The sequence below is a fragment of the Ranitomeya imitator genome, chromosome 2 (assembly GCF_032444005.1).
Source record: "Ranitomeya imitator isolate aRanImi1 chromosome 2, aRanImi1.pri, whole genome shotgun sequence".
Classification (NCBI taxonomy): domain Eukaryota; kingdom Metazoa; phylum Chordata; class Amphibia; order Anura; family Dendrobatidae; genus Ranitomeya; species Ranitomeya imitator.
Window position 1 is genome coordinate 340333780 of NC_091283.1, and position 16607 is coordinate 340350386.

The 16607-nt window shown below is 44.7% G+C and overlaps 1 protein-coding gene across 1 annotated transcript in view; it reads right to left on the reverse strand.

Moving 5' to 3' along the window:
- The window catches only part of LOC138663682 (oocyte zinc finger protein XlCOF8.4-like), a 30579-nt gene extending 24453 nt beyond the window's left edge, over nucleotides 1-6126 (reverse strand). Inside the window, exon 1 of the mRNA XM_069749977.1 lies at nucleotides 6073-6126. The gene's annotated coding sequence lies outside the window, so the exon portion shown is untranslated. The remainder of the gene's footprint in view (nucleotides 1-6072) is intronic.
- Between the last annotated feature and the right edge of the window lie 10481 nt (nucleotides 6127-16607).

Here is a 16607-nt window from a genome sequence, read left to right on the forward strand (position 1 = left end):
TAGGAGCTGCTACAGGGCCTGAGTGTGTGACCCCCGACCTCCAATGAGAGGTCCTCCCGTGGGCATGCTCAGTGTGTGCAAAGCAGGACTTAGTCCCAGAAAAGCCTGCTCGCCGCTGACCAGTGCTGGCTACAAAAGCAGAGCCTGGAAAGGCAGCAGTAACCCTTTGCACAGTATCAGGCTGAGCGAGACGCTGGGACCGACATCTCCGCTGAGCAGGCTCCACTGCGGCTGATGTAGAATGGGAGACCGCAGCAGACATGGTTCAAGATTCAGAGTAATAGATGTTGGAGCGGCGCTTAGTATGAAATAACTCGTAGGGCTGCAAATTTAGAAAAAAAAACACTCTCTTGTCAAATAAAACACATAATAATTACAAATAAATTGGTGCACACGAGAGTTTGAAAAAGACCAGAATCTGTATTCAAAAAGGTGTGCACAAAAAGTTATGATCACTCGTGGATCAGAGTCTGATTGATAAAGTATATATGCTATATACTTTATCAATCAGACTCTGATCCACGAGTGATCATAACTTTTTTAACCAGTTAATCTATTCCATTTACAGGTTGCCATTTATATAGACATTGGCTCATTTTACTGGTTTTAGCAAGAACCCTGTTGCAGGTTTGCAGCAACATATACGTATACTATTTATCTGTGCACACCTTTTTGGTACTGGCATTTATTGTTACAAGTTTGGGCAATATAGTATAAGTCTAATTGGGACTAAGTGCAATCTTTTCTTATGTATGCATATTTAGATCGCTTCACTACCTCTCTATTGAATACAGATTCTGGTATTTTTCAAACTCTCGTTGTGTGCGCAAATTTATTTGTAATTATTATGGTTCGAAATTCCCCCTGTGCAGCGTCGGGAACTCTACATCTAACATTACTCCCCCTCCTAGAGCCCCCCTCCTTGGGCCACGCTACGCTCAAAGGCTGCAATGAGCAGCGGAGCCCGAATGTGCTCCACAGGTTCCCAGTTTCTGCCCTCTGGGCCATGACCATTCCATTCCACCAGATAGTATTTTTTGCAACGTACAACCTTGCACCCCAAGAAAGAGTTCACCTCGTACTCATCCGTGGATGAACCCGACGTCCCAGCAGATGACTCGGAAAACCGGGACATATAGACGGGTTTTAAGAGGGATACATGAAAAGTGTCGGTAATACCTAGGCGCGGAGGAATAGCAAAACGGTAGACCACAGGGTTAACCTGTTCCAGAACCTTGAAAGGGCCTATGTAGAGAGGCGCAAACTTAGTGGACTCAACTCGGAGCCTCATGTTATGGGCGGAGAGCCACACTAAGTCGCCAGGAGCAAAGGTCGGAGTGGGGCGCCGGTGTGCATCGGCAGAAACCCTCATTCTCTCCTTGAAGGCCCGTATGGCATCCTGTGTGCGGTCCCAAATGTCACGTGCCTCCACCGCCCAGTCTGCCACCCTAGAATCGGTGGATGACACGGGCATGGGCACAGGGACACGTGGATGCTGACCGTAATTAAGGAGTAAAGGAGTCTGCCCGGTGGAGTCAGCTACGGCGTTGTTCAAAGCAAATTCCGCCCAAGGTAGCAGAGATGCCCAGTCATCCTGCCTAGCAGAGACAAAATGTTGCAAATATTTCACCAGAGTCTGGTTGGCCCTCTCTATCAACCCATTCATCTCAGGATGATATGAAGAAGAGAGATTCAGTTCTATGCTGAGTAAACGACAGAGCTCTCTCCAAAACCGAGACGTGAACTGGGAACCCCGGTAACTGACAATTTTGTCAGGCATGCCATGTAGACGGAAAATATGAACAACGCCGCCAAGGCCGGTGCAGAAGGTAACTGTGGAAGTGGCACCAAGTGCACCATAGAATGTAAGTCCACAAGGACAGGGTCCTCTCCCCTCTGTACCAGTCTGTCAATGTAAACCTCCTTACTGTAATCGATATCTACAACCCTGTATGTAACTCCTTTCTCATGTACAGCACCATGGAATTAATGGTGCTATATAAATAAATAATAATAATTTTAGAGAAATGATCGGTGACCACCCAGATAACGGTGCAGCTACAAGACTTGGGTAAGCCCACCACGAAGTTCATCCAGGCCATCTCCCAAGGCCTGTCTGCCACCGGCAGGGGGTAAAGTAGCCCAGCAGGCCGTTGCCGAGGAGACCGATTCTTGGCGCAGGAGACACATGCCCGAATATTGTCCCCGACGTCACGGGCCATATGTGGCCACCAGTACGTCCTCACCAAAAGCTCAGATGTCCTCTTGGTCCCAAAATGTCTACCCACCCTGGACGAGTGAGCCCAAGAGAGAACCTTCGGTCGCAAATTAGATGGAACGAAAGTCTTGCCTGGGGGCACAGACTCTAGAGAAACTGGAGCCACAGTTCACAGGCTCTCCGAAGGGACAATAAGCTTAGGCTCCTCCTCAGATGACACTACAGAGTTGGAGAGAGCGTCGACACAAATGTTCTCCCAGGAGAGAAAATGGAGGGTGAAATGGAACCGGGAGAAGAACAGGGACCATCTGGCCTGGCGAGAATTTAGCCGCTGGGCTGTTTGTAAGTAGACAAAATTTTTGTGGTCAGTAAAAACGAGCCCCCTCCAGGAGGTGTCTCCACTCTGAGAAAGCCAACTTCATAGCTAGCAACTCCCTGTCACCGATGGAATAATTCCTCTCCGCAGGTGAAAATGTCTTGGAAAAGAAGAAGCAAGGATGCTTCCGACCTTTTGGAAGAGGACTGCTCCAGCACCAACAAATTAGGCATAATAAATAATAATAATAATAATCTTTATTTTTATATAGCGCTAACATATTCCGCAGCGCTTTACAGTTTGCACACATTATCATCACTGTCCCCGATTGGGCTCACAATCTAGAATTCCTATCAGTATGTCTTTGGCATGTGGGAGGAAACCGGAGTGCCCGGAGGAAACCCACGCAAACACGGAGAGAACATACAAACTCTTTGCAGATGTTGTCCTGGGTGGGATTAGAACCCAGGACCCCAAGGCTGTAGTGCTAACCACTGCGCCACCGTGCTGCCACCTCCATTATAAAAGGCTTATCTACATCGGGGCGATGTAGAATGGGAGTGCTAGCGAAGTGTGACTTAATACAGAGAAAGGCCTTGGAGACCTCCTACGACCACAATTTGGGATTTGCTCCTTTCTTGGTGAGGGCAATCAAGGGAGCTACCAAAGTTGAGAAGTGAGGAATGAACTGGTGATAGTAATTAATGAACCCCATAAAGCGCTGCACCGCTTTAAGATAATGGGGTTCCTGCCAGTCCATCACAGCCTGTAGCTTGGCAGGATTCATAGCCAATCCCTGGGCAGAGATGACATAGCCAAGGAAAGGCAAGGACTCTTGCTCAAACACACACTTCTCTAACTTGGCGTAGAGGGAGTTTGCCCTTAAGAGGTCGAAGACTTTGCAAACATCTCTCCAGTGGGAGTCAATATCTGGAGAGTAGATGAGAATATGGGGGAATGGGAGGCGGGAAGTGACCGTAAAATTTATTTTTAACACAAACAATAAAAAAAAAGAATTTTCATTCCTTCTCTCCAGCGAACGCTGCTGGGGAGAAAGAATGAATGCCGGCTTCAGCACCAAAAGCAGGGGACAGCGCTTAACTGTAGCGCTGTCTCCTGCACAGTCCGTGTGGTCCTCAGTCGGCACACAGGCGGCACACGGCTGCCGCACGTGTGCCACACTGATGTGCTACGTGAGCACACGGACACGGATAACTCCGGTACCGGAATTATCTGGACGTGTGAAAGAGGCCTTATATACAGAACTAAGAAAGCAATCTGATATACAGAACTAAGAAAGCAATCTTATACACAGAACTAAGAAAGCAATCTTATATACAGAACTAAGAAAGCAATCTTATATACAGAACTAAGAAAGCAATCTGATAAACAGGACAAAGAAATCAATCTTATATACAGAACTTAGAAAGCAATCATGTGCCCAAACAGTGGTTTTCCTCCACATGTGAAGTATCAGCATACTTAAGAGAAATTGAACAGCTTTTAGGGTCCACTTTCTCCTGTTACCCTTGTGAAAATAAAAAAAGGGGCTAAAAGATCATTTTTGTGGAAAAACACATGTTTTTATTATTTTCATGATTTAACGTTATAATTTTCTGTGAGACACTTGGAAGATCACAGAGCTCACCATATATCTAAATAAATTCATTGTCTAGTCTACTTTCCAAAATGGGGTCACGTGTGGAGAGTTTCTACTGTTAAGCACATCAGGGGTTCTGCAAACGAGACATGACGTCCGCAGACCATTCAATCAAAGTCTGAATTCCAAAATGTCACTCCATCCCTTCTGAGCCCAGATGTGCACCCAAACAGTGGTTTTCCTCCACATACGGGGTATTAGCATACTCAGGAGAAATTTCACAACTTTTGAAGTCCATTTTCTCCTGTTACCTTTGTGAAAATAAAGAAAATCGGGGTTAAAAGATAATTTTTGTGGAACAAATTTGATTTTTTACTTCCGCAGCTCTACGTCATAGACTTCTGTGAAGCACCTGGGTGTTCAAAGTGTTCACCACACATCTAGATAAGTTCCTTAAGGGATCTAGTTCCCAAAATGGGGTCACTCGTGGGGGATTCCACTGTATAGGCACATCGGGGGCTCGTCAAACTTGACATGGCATCCTCTCTCAATTCCAGCCAATTTTGAGTTTAAAAAGTAAAACGGTGCTCCTTCCCTTTCGAGACCTGCCATGCGCCAAAATAGTGGTTTTCCCCCACAAATGGGGTATCGGTGTACTGAAGAGAAATTGCAAACAACTTTAGTGGTCCATTTTCCTGTTACTCTTGTGAAAAGATAACTTTTGTGACTAAAAAGGTAAATGTTCATTTTTTCCTTCCACGTTGCTTCAGTTCTTTTGAAGCACTTGAAGGGTCAAATAAACTTCTTGAATGTGGTTTTGAAGACTTTGAGAGGAGCAGTTTTTAGAAAAATGTCACTTTTGGGTACTTTATGTCATATAGACCCATTTATGTGACTTCAAATGTGAGGTGGTCCCTAAAAAAATGGTTTTGCAAATTTTGTTCTAAAAATGAGAAACCGCTGAACGACTTTTAACGCTTGAAACTTCCTAACAAAAAAAAATCATGTTTCAAGAACTGTGCTGATGTACAGTAGACATGTGGGAATGCTATTAGTTAACCTCTTTGTGCGATATGACTCTGATTTAAGGGCATAAAAATTAAAATTTTCAAAATTTCAAATGTTTTGCTTAATTTCTGATTTTTTTCACAATTAAACATAAGTCATATTGAAGAAATATTACCACTATCATGAAGTACAATATGTCACGAAAAAACTTTCTCAGAATCACCAGATCCAGAGTTATTACCTCATAAAGTGACAGTGGTCAGAATTGAAAAAATTGGCCTGATAAGGAAGGTGAAAACGGGCTTCGGGGTGGAGGGGTTAAATACACCCTATACTGCCACATGAAATACACTAAACAATATAACTTTATAATCCTTAGGGGGCTGACAATAATCTAAGCGCTCCCTCCTATAACCGCTCTCCCTGAGCTGCTTCCTGAGGACGGTGTGCCGAGCGTCGCCTCACTGGGTCTTCTATAAACCCGATAACGTGATGCGGCCGGACAGTCACAGTAATACCAGTACCCAACATGGCTACAGCATCACCGTGTATGGCGGGCAATCCCCGCATGTTTATTGGCTGGGAACTCGAGCACGGCGCTCCATCACCTGCGATACTCCAGTAACAAGCTTGTCCGAGCCCCCGATGCCGGATCAAGTAGTGGAGAGCGGTCACTCATCACTGGTATCTACATTATTGTGCTGGAGCCAGGAGAGGAGTCATCGCATTGTGGGAGAACTTCTCTGGGCTTCTCTCATCCTGCAGGTGTCTGACTGGGAATAATGTGGAACCAGCGAAGCCGCATTCTGTCCACAGCGGTTACCTCACTGTTCACACCACACAGGGACCCCAAAAGTCTCAGTGCTGAATGGGTTAATGTGTCTCCCCCCTCCCCCCTTCCCTGTCCAGTCATGGAGAATCTCCACCTACCTCCACCTGCAGAGCTGCACACCACCTTTGTTCTGTGAGTACAGGACCTGTGATGAGGTCACATGAGGGGAGGAGTCAAGTGTCACATGATCAGGGGCCTCAGTGTATGCAGGACTCTGTGCTCATATTCATGGTGCTGGATGAGGGGAAGTTTATGTGTGGGGTCAGGAGGTGTTTACAGGGTGGATGTAGCAGAGCCGCCTGTGTATGAGGTGTACGGAGCGGAGCTGTGTGTGTACAAGGTGCATGGAGCAGAGCCGTGTGTGTACAAGGTGCATGGATCAGAGCCGTGTGTGTACGAAGTGTACAGAGAAGAGCCGCATGTTTACGAGGTGTACGGAGCGGAGCCGCGTGTGTACGAGGTGTACGGAGCGGAGCTGCGTGTGTACGAGGTGTATGGAACGGAGCCGTGTGTGTACGAGGTGCATGGAGCAGAGCCGTGTGTGTATGAGGTGCATGGAGCAGAGCCGTGTGTGTACGAGGTGTACGGAGCGGAGCCGCATGTGTACGAGGTGTATTGAACGGAGCCTGTTGTACAAGGTGCATGGAGCAGAGCCGTGTGTGTACGGGGTGTACGGAGCGGAGCCGTGTGTGTACAAGGTGCATGGAGCAGAGCCGTGTGTGTATGAGGTGTACGGAGTGGAGCCGTGTGTGTGCGAGGTAACATAGTAACATAGTTAGTAAGGCCGAAAAAAGACATTTGTCCATCCAGTTCAGCCTATATTCCATCATAATAAATACCCAGATCTACGTCCTTCTACAGAACCTAATAATTGTATGATACAATATTGTTCTGCTCCAGGAAGACATCCAGGCCTCTCTTGAACCCCTCGACTGAGTTCGCCATCACCACCTCCTCAGGCAAGCAATTCCAGATTCTCACTGCCCTAACAGTAAAGAATCCTCTTCTATGTTGGTGGAAAAACCTTCTCTCCTCCAGACGCAAAGAATGCCCCCTTGTGCCCGTCACCTTCCTTGGTATAAACAGATCCTCAGCGAGATATTTGTATTGTCCCCTTATATACTTATACATGGTTATTAGATCGCCCCTCAGTCGTCTTTTTTCTAGACTAAATAATCCTAATTTCTCTAATCTATCTGGGTATTGTAGTTCTCCCATCCCCTTTATTAATTTTGTTGCCCTCCTTTGTACTCTCTCTAGTTCCATTATATCCTTCCTGAGCACCGGTGCCCAAAACTGGACACAGTACTCCATGTGCGGTCTAACTAGGGATTTGTACAGAGGCAGTATAATGCTCTCATCATGTGTATCCAGACCTCTTTTAATGCACCCCATGATCCTGTTTGCCTTGGCAGCTGCTGCCTGGCACTGGCTGCTCCAGGTAAGTTTATCATTAACTAGGATCCCCAAGTCCTTCTCCCTGTCAGATTTACCCAGTGGTTTCCCGTTCAGTGTGTAATGGTGATATTGATTCCCTCTTCCCATGTGTATAACCTTACATTTATCATTGTTAAACCTCATCTGCCACCTTTCAGCCCAAGTTTCCAACTTATCCAGATCCATCTGTAGCAGAATACTATCTTCTCTTGTATTAACTGCTTTACATAGTTTTGTATCATCTGCAAATATCGATATTTTACTGTGTAAACCTTCTACCAGATCATTAATGAATATGTTGAAGAGAACAGGTCCCAATACTGACCCCTGCGGTACCCCACTGGTCACAGCGACCCAGTTAGAGACTATACCATTTATAACCACCCTCTGCTTTCTATCACTAAGCCAGTTACTAACCCATTTACACACATTTTCCCCCAGACCAAGCATTCTCATTTTGTGTACCAACCTCTTGTGCGGCACGGTATCAAACGCTTTGGAAAAATCGAGATATACCACGTCCAATGACTCACCGTGGTCCAGCCTATAGCTTACCTCTTCATAAAAACTGATTAGATTGGTTTGACAGGAGCGATTTCTCATAAACCCATGCTGATATGGAGTTAAACAGTTATTCTCATTGAGATAATCCAGAATAACATCCCTCAGAAACCCTTCAAATATTTTACCAACAATAGAGGTTAGACTTACTGGCCTATAATTTCCAGGTTCACTTTTAGAGCCCTTTTTGAATATTGGCACCACATTTGCTATGCGCCAGTCCTGCGGAACAGACCCCGTCGCTATAGAGTCACTAAAAATAAGAAATAATGGTTTATCTATTACATTACTTAGTTCTCTTAGTACTCGTGGGTGTATGCCATCCGGACCCGGAGATTTATCTATTTTAATCTTATTTAGCCGGTTTCGCACCTCTTCTTGGGTTAGATTGGTGACCCTTAATATAGGGTTTTCATTGTTTCTTGGGATTTCACCTAGCATTTCATTTTCCACCGTGAATACCGTGGAGAAGAAGGTGTTTAATATGTTAGCTTTTTCCTCGTCATCTACAACCATTCTTTCCTCACTATTTTTTAAGGGGCCTACATTTTCAGTTTTTATTCTTTTACTATTGATCTAGTTGAAGAACAGTTTGGGATTAGTTTTACTCTCCTTAGCAATGTGCTTCTCTGTTTCCTTTTTGGCAGCTTTAATTAGTTTTTTAGATAAAGTATTTTTCTCCCTATAGTTTTTTAGAGCTTCAATGGTGCCATCCTGCTTTAGTAGTGCAAATGCTTTCTTTTTACTGTTAATTGCCTGTCTTACTTCTTTGTTTAGCCACATTGGGTTTTTCCTATTTCTAGTCCTTTTATTCCCACAAGGTATAAACCGCTTACACTGCCTATTTAGGATGTTCTTAAACATTTCCCATTTATTATCTGTATTCTCATTTCTGAGGATATTGTCCCAGTCTACCAGATTAAGGGCATCTCTAAGCTGTTCAAACTTTGCCTTCCTAAAGTTCAATGTTTTTGTGACTCCCTGACAAGTCCCCCTAGTGAAAGACAGGTGAAACTGTACAATATTGTGGTCGCTATTTCCTAAATGCCCAACCACCTGCAGATTTGTTATTCTGTCAGGTCTATTAGATAGTATTAGGTCTAAAAGTGCTGCTCCTCTGGTTGGATTCTGCACCAATTGTGAAAGATAATTTTTCTTGGTTATTAGCAGAAACCTGTTGCCTTTATGGGTTTCACAGGTTTCTGTTTCCCAGTTAATATCCGGGTAGTTAAAGTCCCCCATAACCAGGACCTCATTATGGGTTGCAGCTTCATCTATCTGCTTTAGAAGTAGACTTTCCATGCTTTCTGTTATATTTGGGGGTTTGTAACAGACCCCAATGAGAATTTTGTTACCATTTTTCCCTCCATGAATTTCAACCCATATGGACTCGACATCCTCATTCCCTTCGCTAATATCCTCCCTTAAAGTGGACTTTAGACAAGACTTTACATAGAGACAAACCCCTCCTCCTCTCCGATTTTTACGATCCTTTCTAAACAGACTGTAACCCTGTAAGTTAACTGCCCAGTCATAGCTTTCATCTAACCATGTCTCGGTTATTCCCACTATGTCAAAGTTACCTGTAGATATTTCTGCTTCTAGTTCTTCCATCTTGTTTGTCAGGCTTCTGGCGTTTGCGAGCATGCAGTTTAGAGGATTTTGTTTTGTTCCAATCTCCTCACTGTGGATTGTTTTAGAAATGTTCTTACCTCCCTTCTGAGTATGTTTTCCTGGGTCGTCTTTGTTCGAGTCTAATGTTTTTCTTCCCGTCCCCTCTTTTTCTAGTTTAACGCCCTCCTGATGAGTGTAGCGAGTCTTCTGGCGAATGTGTGTTTCCCAGGTTTGTTGAGGTGTAGTCCGTCTCTGGCGAGGAGTCCATCATACCAGTAATTCACACCGTGGTCCAGGAATCCAAATCCTTGTTGTCTGCACCATCGTCTTAGCCAGTTGTTTGCATCAAGGATCCTGTTCCATCTCCTGGTGCCATGCCCGTCTACTGGAAGGATAGAAGAAAAAACTACCTGTGCATCCAGTTCCTTTACTTTCTTCCCCAACTCTTCAAAGTCTTTGCAGATTGTCGGTAGGTCTTTCCTTGCCGTGTCATTGGTGCCAACATGTATCAGAAGAAATGGGTGGACGTCCTTGGAGCTAAAGAGCTTTGGTATCCTATCGGTCACATCCTTGATCATCGCACCTGGAAGGCAGCATACTTCTCTTGCAGTTATGTCCGGTCTGCAGATGGCTGCTTCTGTGCCTCTCAGTAGTGAGTCTCCCACCACCACCACTCTTCGTTGCTTCTTGGCTGTACTTTTTGCTGTCACTTGTTGCTGTGTGCCCTTTTCTTTTTTGCTTGCTGGTATTGCTTCATTCTTAGGTGTGCCATCTTCATCCTCTACAAAGATTTGATATCGGTTCTTCAGTTGTGTGGTTGGTGATTTCTCCATGGTCTTCTTGCTTCTTTTGGTCACATGCTTCCACTCATCTGCTTTTGGAGGTTCTCTGACACTTTTTTCACCTTCTGTGACCAGTAGAGATGCTTCTGTTCTGTCTAGAAAGTCTTCATTCTCTTTGATGAGTTTCAAGGTTGCTATTCTTTCTTCCAGACCCCGCACCTTTTCTTCTAAAAGGGCCACTAGTCTACACTTCTGACAGGTGAAATTTGATTCTTCTTCTGGTCGATCTGTGAACATGTAGCACATGCTGCAGCTCACCATGTAGGTTGTCACATCTGCCATGTTGCTCCTAGATCCTGCTGACTTGCTGTGTGTTTTCCTTCTTGTGTAATCTACTCAGCCAAGCTCTCTTGCAATAATGTCCTACAGGCAAAAATTCGGTTTGGTGATGCTTTCGAAGCAGCTGGTCCCGGCTGTACCCAACGATCTTCTAGCTTAGGGAGACTTCGCTTCTCCCAGAAGGCACCTGGAATATGCAAATTAGCCTCCTGAAGCTTGAATCCCTGGTTTGGTGATGCTTTCAAAGCAGCTGGTCCCGGCTGTACCCAACGATCTTCTAGCTTAGGGAGACTTCGCTTCTCCCAGAAGGCACCTGGAATATGCAAATTAGCCTCCTGAAGCTTGAATCCCTGGTTTGGTGATGCTTTCGAAGCAGCTGGTCCCGGCTGTACCCAACGATCTTCTAGCTTAGGGAGACTTCGCTTCTCCCAGAAGGCACCTGGAATATGCAAATTAGCCTCCTGAAGCTTGAATCCCTGGTTTGGTGATGCTTTCGAAGCAGCTGGTCCCGGCTGTACCCAACGATCTTCTAGCTTAGGGAGACTTCGCTTCTCCCAGAAGGCACCTGGAATATGCAAATTAGCCTCCTGAAGCTTGAATCCCTGGTTTTGTCAGAGGTGTCAGAGAAGAACTGAGGAATCCAGCTCAACGAGGTAGTGAAAAAAACCTTTTCTTTACTTGAAAAATATGTTCAGTTTAGGATAAAAACGTCAGTGATTACAGAGGATAAAATGCGATATCAACGCATTTCTGGTGATCAAGCACCCTTAATCATGATCATGAGTAATCATGATTAAGGGTGTTTGATCACCAGAAACGCGTTGATATCGCATTTTATCCTTTGTAATTGCTGATGTTTTTATCCTAAACTGAACATATTTTTCAAGTGAATAAAGAAAAGGGTTTTTTTCACTACCTCGTTGAGCTGGATTCCTCATTTCTTCTCTGACTTCTCCACGCCTTGACACAGCGGTTCCGTGCTCCGAGTTCCCAAGGATGTCGATCATGGTGAGCTGGACTTTGTTCGATTTTGTGAACGAGGTGTATGGAGCAGAGCCGTGTGTGTACAAGGTGTACGGAGCAGAGCCGTGTGTGAACGAGGTGTACGGAGCAGAGCCGTGTGTGTACGAGGTGTACGAAGCAGAGTCATGGGTATATGAGGTGTATGGAGCGGAGACACGTGTGTACAAGGTGTATGGAACAGAGCCATATGTGTGCGAGGTGTATGGAGCGGAGCTGTGTGTGTACGAGGTGTACGGAGCAGAGCCGTGTGTGTACGAAGCAGAGCAGTGTGTGTACGAGGTGTACGGAACAGAGCCGTGCATATGAGGTGTACGGAGTGTGTATGAGGTGTACGGAGTTGAGCCGTGTGTCTACGAGGTGTACGGAACAGAGCCGTGTGTATGAGGTGTACGGAGAAGAGCCGTGTGTATACAAGGTGTACAGAATGATGCTGTGCGTGTACGAGGTGTATGGAGTGGATCCGCGTGTGTACGAGGTGTATGGAGCAGAGCCGTATGTGTACGAGGTGTACGGAGTGGAGCCGCGTGTGTACGAGGTGTATGGAGCGGAGCCGCATGTGTACGAGGTGTATGGAGCAGAGCCGTATGTGTACGAAGAGTACAGAGCAGAGTCATGTGTGTACGAGGTGTATGGAGCGGAGCCATGTGTGCGCGAGGTGTACGGAGCAGAGCCGTGTGTGTATGAGGTGTGCATAGCGGAGCCATGTGTGTACGAGGTGTATGGAACGGAGCCGTGTGTGTACGAGGTGAGGTGTACGAAGTGGAGCCGTGTGTGTACGAGGTGTACATCATCACGGGTTATTGCCGCAAGGCATTATTGGGAACGGAGTGTCGCAAGGAGCATCGCTAATGTCCTGGGCTGGATCCAGGGGCCGCCGGAAGGTGAGTATATAACTTATTTTTATTTTAATTCTCTTTTTCACAGGTATATGGTGCCCACATTGCTATATACTACGTGGGCTATGTTGTATACTACATGGGCTGTGTTATATACTACGTGGGCTGTTATATACTACGTGGGCTGTGTTATATACTGCATGGCCTGTGTTATATACTACGTGGCTGTGCTATATACTATGTGGCTCTGTTATATACTACATGGCCTGTCTTATATACTGCGTGGGCTGTGCTATATACTGCGTGGGCTATGCTATATACGTGGGCTGTGCAATATACTACGTGGCTGTGCTATATACTACGTGGCTCTGTTATATACTACGTGGCCTGTGTTATATACTGTGTGGTCTGTGTTATATACTGCGTGGGCTGTGCTATATACTATGTGGCGTTGCTATATACTACATGGCTGTGCTATATACTACATGGACTGTGTTATAGTTATATGAAAAAGTTTGGGCACCCCTATTAATCTTAAGCTTAATGTTTTATAAAAATTGTTTTTTTTGCAACAGCTATTTCAGTTTCATATATCTAATAACTGTTGGACACAGTAATGTTTCTGCCTTGAAATGAGGTTTATTGTACTAACAGAAAATGTGCAATCTGCATTCAAACAAAATTTGACAGGTGCATAAGTATGGGCACCCTTATCATTTTCTTGTTTTAAATACTCCTACCTACTTTTTACTGACTTACTAAAGCACTTTTTTTGGTTTTCTAACCTCATTGAGCTTTGATCTTCATAGCCAGGTGTATGCAATCATGAGAAAAGCTACTTAAAGTGGCCACTTGCAAGTTGTTCTCCTGTTTGAATCGCCTCTGAAGAATGGCATCATGGGTTCCTCAAAACAACTGTCTAATGATCTGAAAACAAAGATTATTCAACATAGTTGTTCAGGGGAAGGATACAAAAAGCTGTCTCAGAGATTTAACCTGTCAATTTCCACTGTGAGGAACATAGTAAGGAAATGGAAGAACACAGGTACAGTTCTTGTTAAGACCAGAAGTGGCAGGCCAAGAAAAACATCAGAAAGGCAGAGAAGAAGAATGGTGAGATCAGTCAAGGACAATCCTCAGACCACCTCCAGAGAGCTGCAGCATCAACTTGCTGCAGATGGTGTCACTGTGCATCGGTCAACTATACAACGCACTTTGCACAAGGAGAATCTGTATGGGAGAGTGATGCGAAAGAAGCCATTTCTGTAAGCACGCCACAAACAGAGTCGGCTGAGGTATGCAGAAGCACATTTGGAGAAACCAATATCTTTTTGGAAGAAGGTCCTGTGGACTGATGAAACCAAGATTGTGTTGTTTGGTCATACAAAAAGGCGTTATGCATGGCGGCCAAAAAACACAGCATTCCAAGAAAAACACTTGCTACCCACAGTAAAATTTAGTTGAGGTTCCATCATGCTTTGGGGCTGTGTGGCCAATGCCGGCAGCGGGAATCTTGTTAAAGTTGAGGGACGCATGGATTCCTCTCAGTATCAGCAGATTCTTGACAATAATGTTCATGAATCAGTGACAAAGTTGAAGTTACGCAGGGGATGGATCTTTCAGCAAGACAATGATCCAAAACACCGCTCCAAATCTACTCAGGCATTCATGCAGAGGAACAATTTCACTGGAATGGCCATCCCAGTCCCCAGACCTGAATATCACTAAACATCTGTGGGATCATTTGAAGAGGGCTGTCCATGCTCGTGACCATCAAACTTAACTGAACTGGAATTGTTTTGTAAAGAAGAATGGTCAAAAATACCTTTATCCAGGATCCAGGAACTCATTAAAAGCTACAGGAAGCGACTAGAGGCTGTTATTTTTGAAAAAGGAGGAATAAATATTAATGTCACTTTTCTGGTGAGGTGCCCATACTTATGCACCTGTCAAATTTTGTTTGAATGCAGATTGCACATTTTCTGTTAGTACAATAAACCTCATTTCAAGGCAGAAACATTACTGTGTCCAACAGTTATTAGATATATGAAACTGAAATAGCTGTTGCAAAAAAAAACAATTTTTATAAAACATTAAGCTTAAGATTAATAGGGGTGCCCAAACTTTTAGATATAACTGTATATGCTACATGGGCTGTCAGACTCTTTCACCCAGGGCCCTCAAAAACCTGGAGCTGGCCCTGGCTTCACTAATTGGCCAGCCGCGAACAATCAGCGACAGATGCAGTCCGGCCACGAATTTGCGCGGGATTTGAACCACGCTTTGCTAATTGGTCACGCCCGGCCAGCCGAATCCTGTGTATTCATTGCATTATTCTGAAATCTTCATAAATAAACTACATACATATTCTAGAATACCCGATGCGTTAGAATCGGGCCACCATCTAGTTTTTTATAACCAGCCAGGCAAAACTCACAGCTGGGGGCTGCAACACTAAGCTGTCAGCTTCAGCAAGGATCAAGAATAGAGGGGTCCCCTCAAAAGCCCGCAATTCATGTGCCGCCTTCAGTAAAATCACAGCTAGTGATGAGCGAGTACTATAATATTCGTACTCGCTTTTACTAACGAGTACTTTGTAAAAATCGCATATTCATTCCGAATATCAAATATAATGCAAGTCAATAGGAAATGCGAGTAATTTTCTGCTGGACCCTAGAAAGGGGTCTGAGAGGCCTGAGGAAAAGGCTGAAATGGATGGGAAAGTGATGAAACAGAATGGGAAGAGCCTGGAAAATATGCCTGCATGCATTTCTGACTCATATATGGTTTCAGGGAATAAGTTTGTCACAGTATTACGTCACTTTTAAAGATACACAAGAATAACTACCATACCTAGATTTCTATTGAATATGTATCCCCTATCTCAGTCACAATGTGGCACAACCTGTCACAAGGGCCTCCAATGACGAATATTAGTTTGGTAGGACCACTCTACATTCAAGATTTGTCCACTGCACAATGTGAATAGGGTTTGTAAAAATTAGCTCTATGGGCTGACTCATGGTTGACGCAGGAAGCCACCAACCCAAGGGCCTCAAATCACAAAAAGTAGTTAGACTGGAGTAGGAATACTGTCCTGGTTTGTCCACTGCACAATGTGCGTAGGGTTTGTAAAAATTAACCCTATGGGCTGAGTCATGGTTGACGAAAGAAACGGGCTTTTATGGGAAGGGGTTGATGTTAACAGCAGTAGCAAGAATCAGCATTTTTGGTGAATTTAGGTTGGCTTGCTGTCATCTGGAGGGATTGCAAACTGTGGAGATATCCAGTCCTTGTTGAATTTAACCAGAGTAAGTCTGTCTGCATTTTCTGTGGAGAGGCATGTGCGCCTATCAGTGATCACACAAGCAACCGGGCAGGCCAGCACCTCCAAGGTGTATACGGAGAGGTCGGGCCAAGTGTTCAGCTTGGACACCCAATAATTAAAGAGATCTGAAGCGTCAGAAAGGACGCACATTGTTACAGGCACAGACAGCCCTTGATGTTGTGCTGGTTTACTGAAAATTGCCCAACTTGTGCACATTTTCCCCCCACCTCTGTTGGACCTGGTGTTCCTGTCTATCCCCATTATCCCTTGGTGTTGAAAACAGCTGCTACCTCTGCCACCAGCATTGTCTGAGGGTGATTCTTTCAGCAACTGATCTACAACAGCCCTCTTGAATGATTCCATTGTAAAACTTTTTGGTGACACCAAAAGGAGTACCATCAGCTATAGAGGGTTACCAATGTTAAAACTTAGCTTTTAATAAACATATCCTAAAATATTAGAACCCAACAAAAAAACACATAGACAAATATAAAGTGCTCAAAATAACCAGTGCTCAAAAAATATAAAAGAATGGAACGGTCTCACCACTCAGGACAGACACATGAATATGGTCAGTAATTCAGCCAGTGAGGCTATGAGGAGTAGTAGTCCAGGGGAAAGGTCAGCAGGTAGGGGCACATAGATGCTGTCTACCCTGTAACCCCTGTGTAACTCCTGTCCTTACAAGGACAGTCCCCAAATGGGCCCTGCTA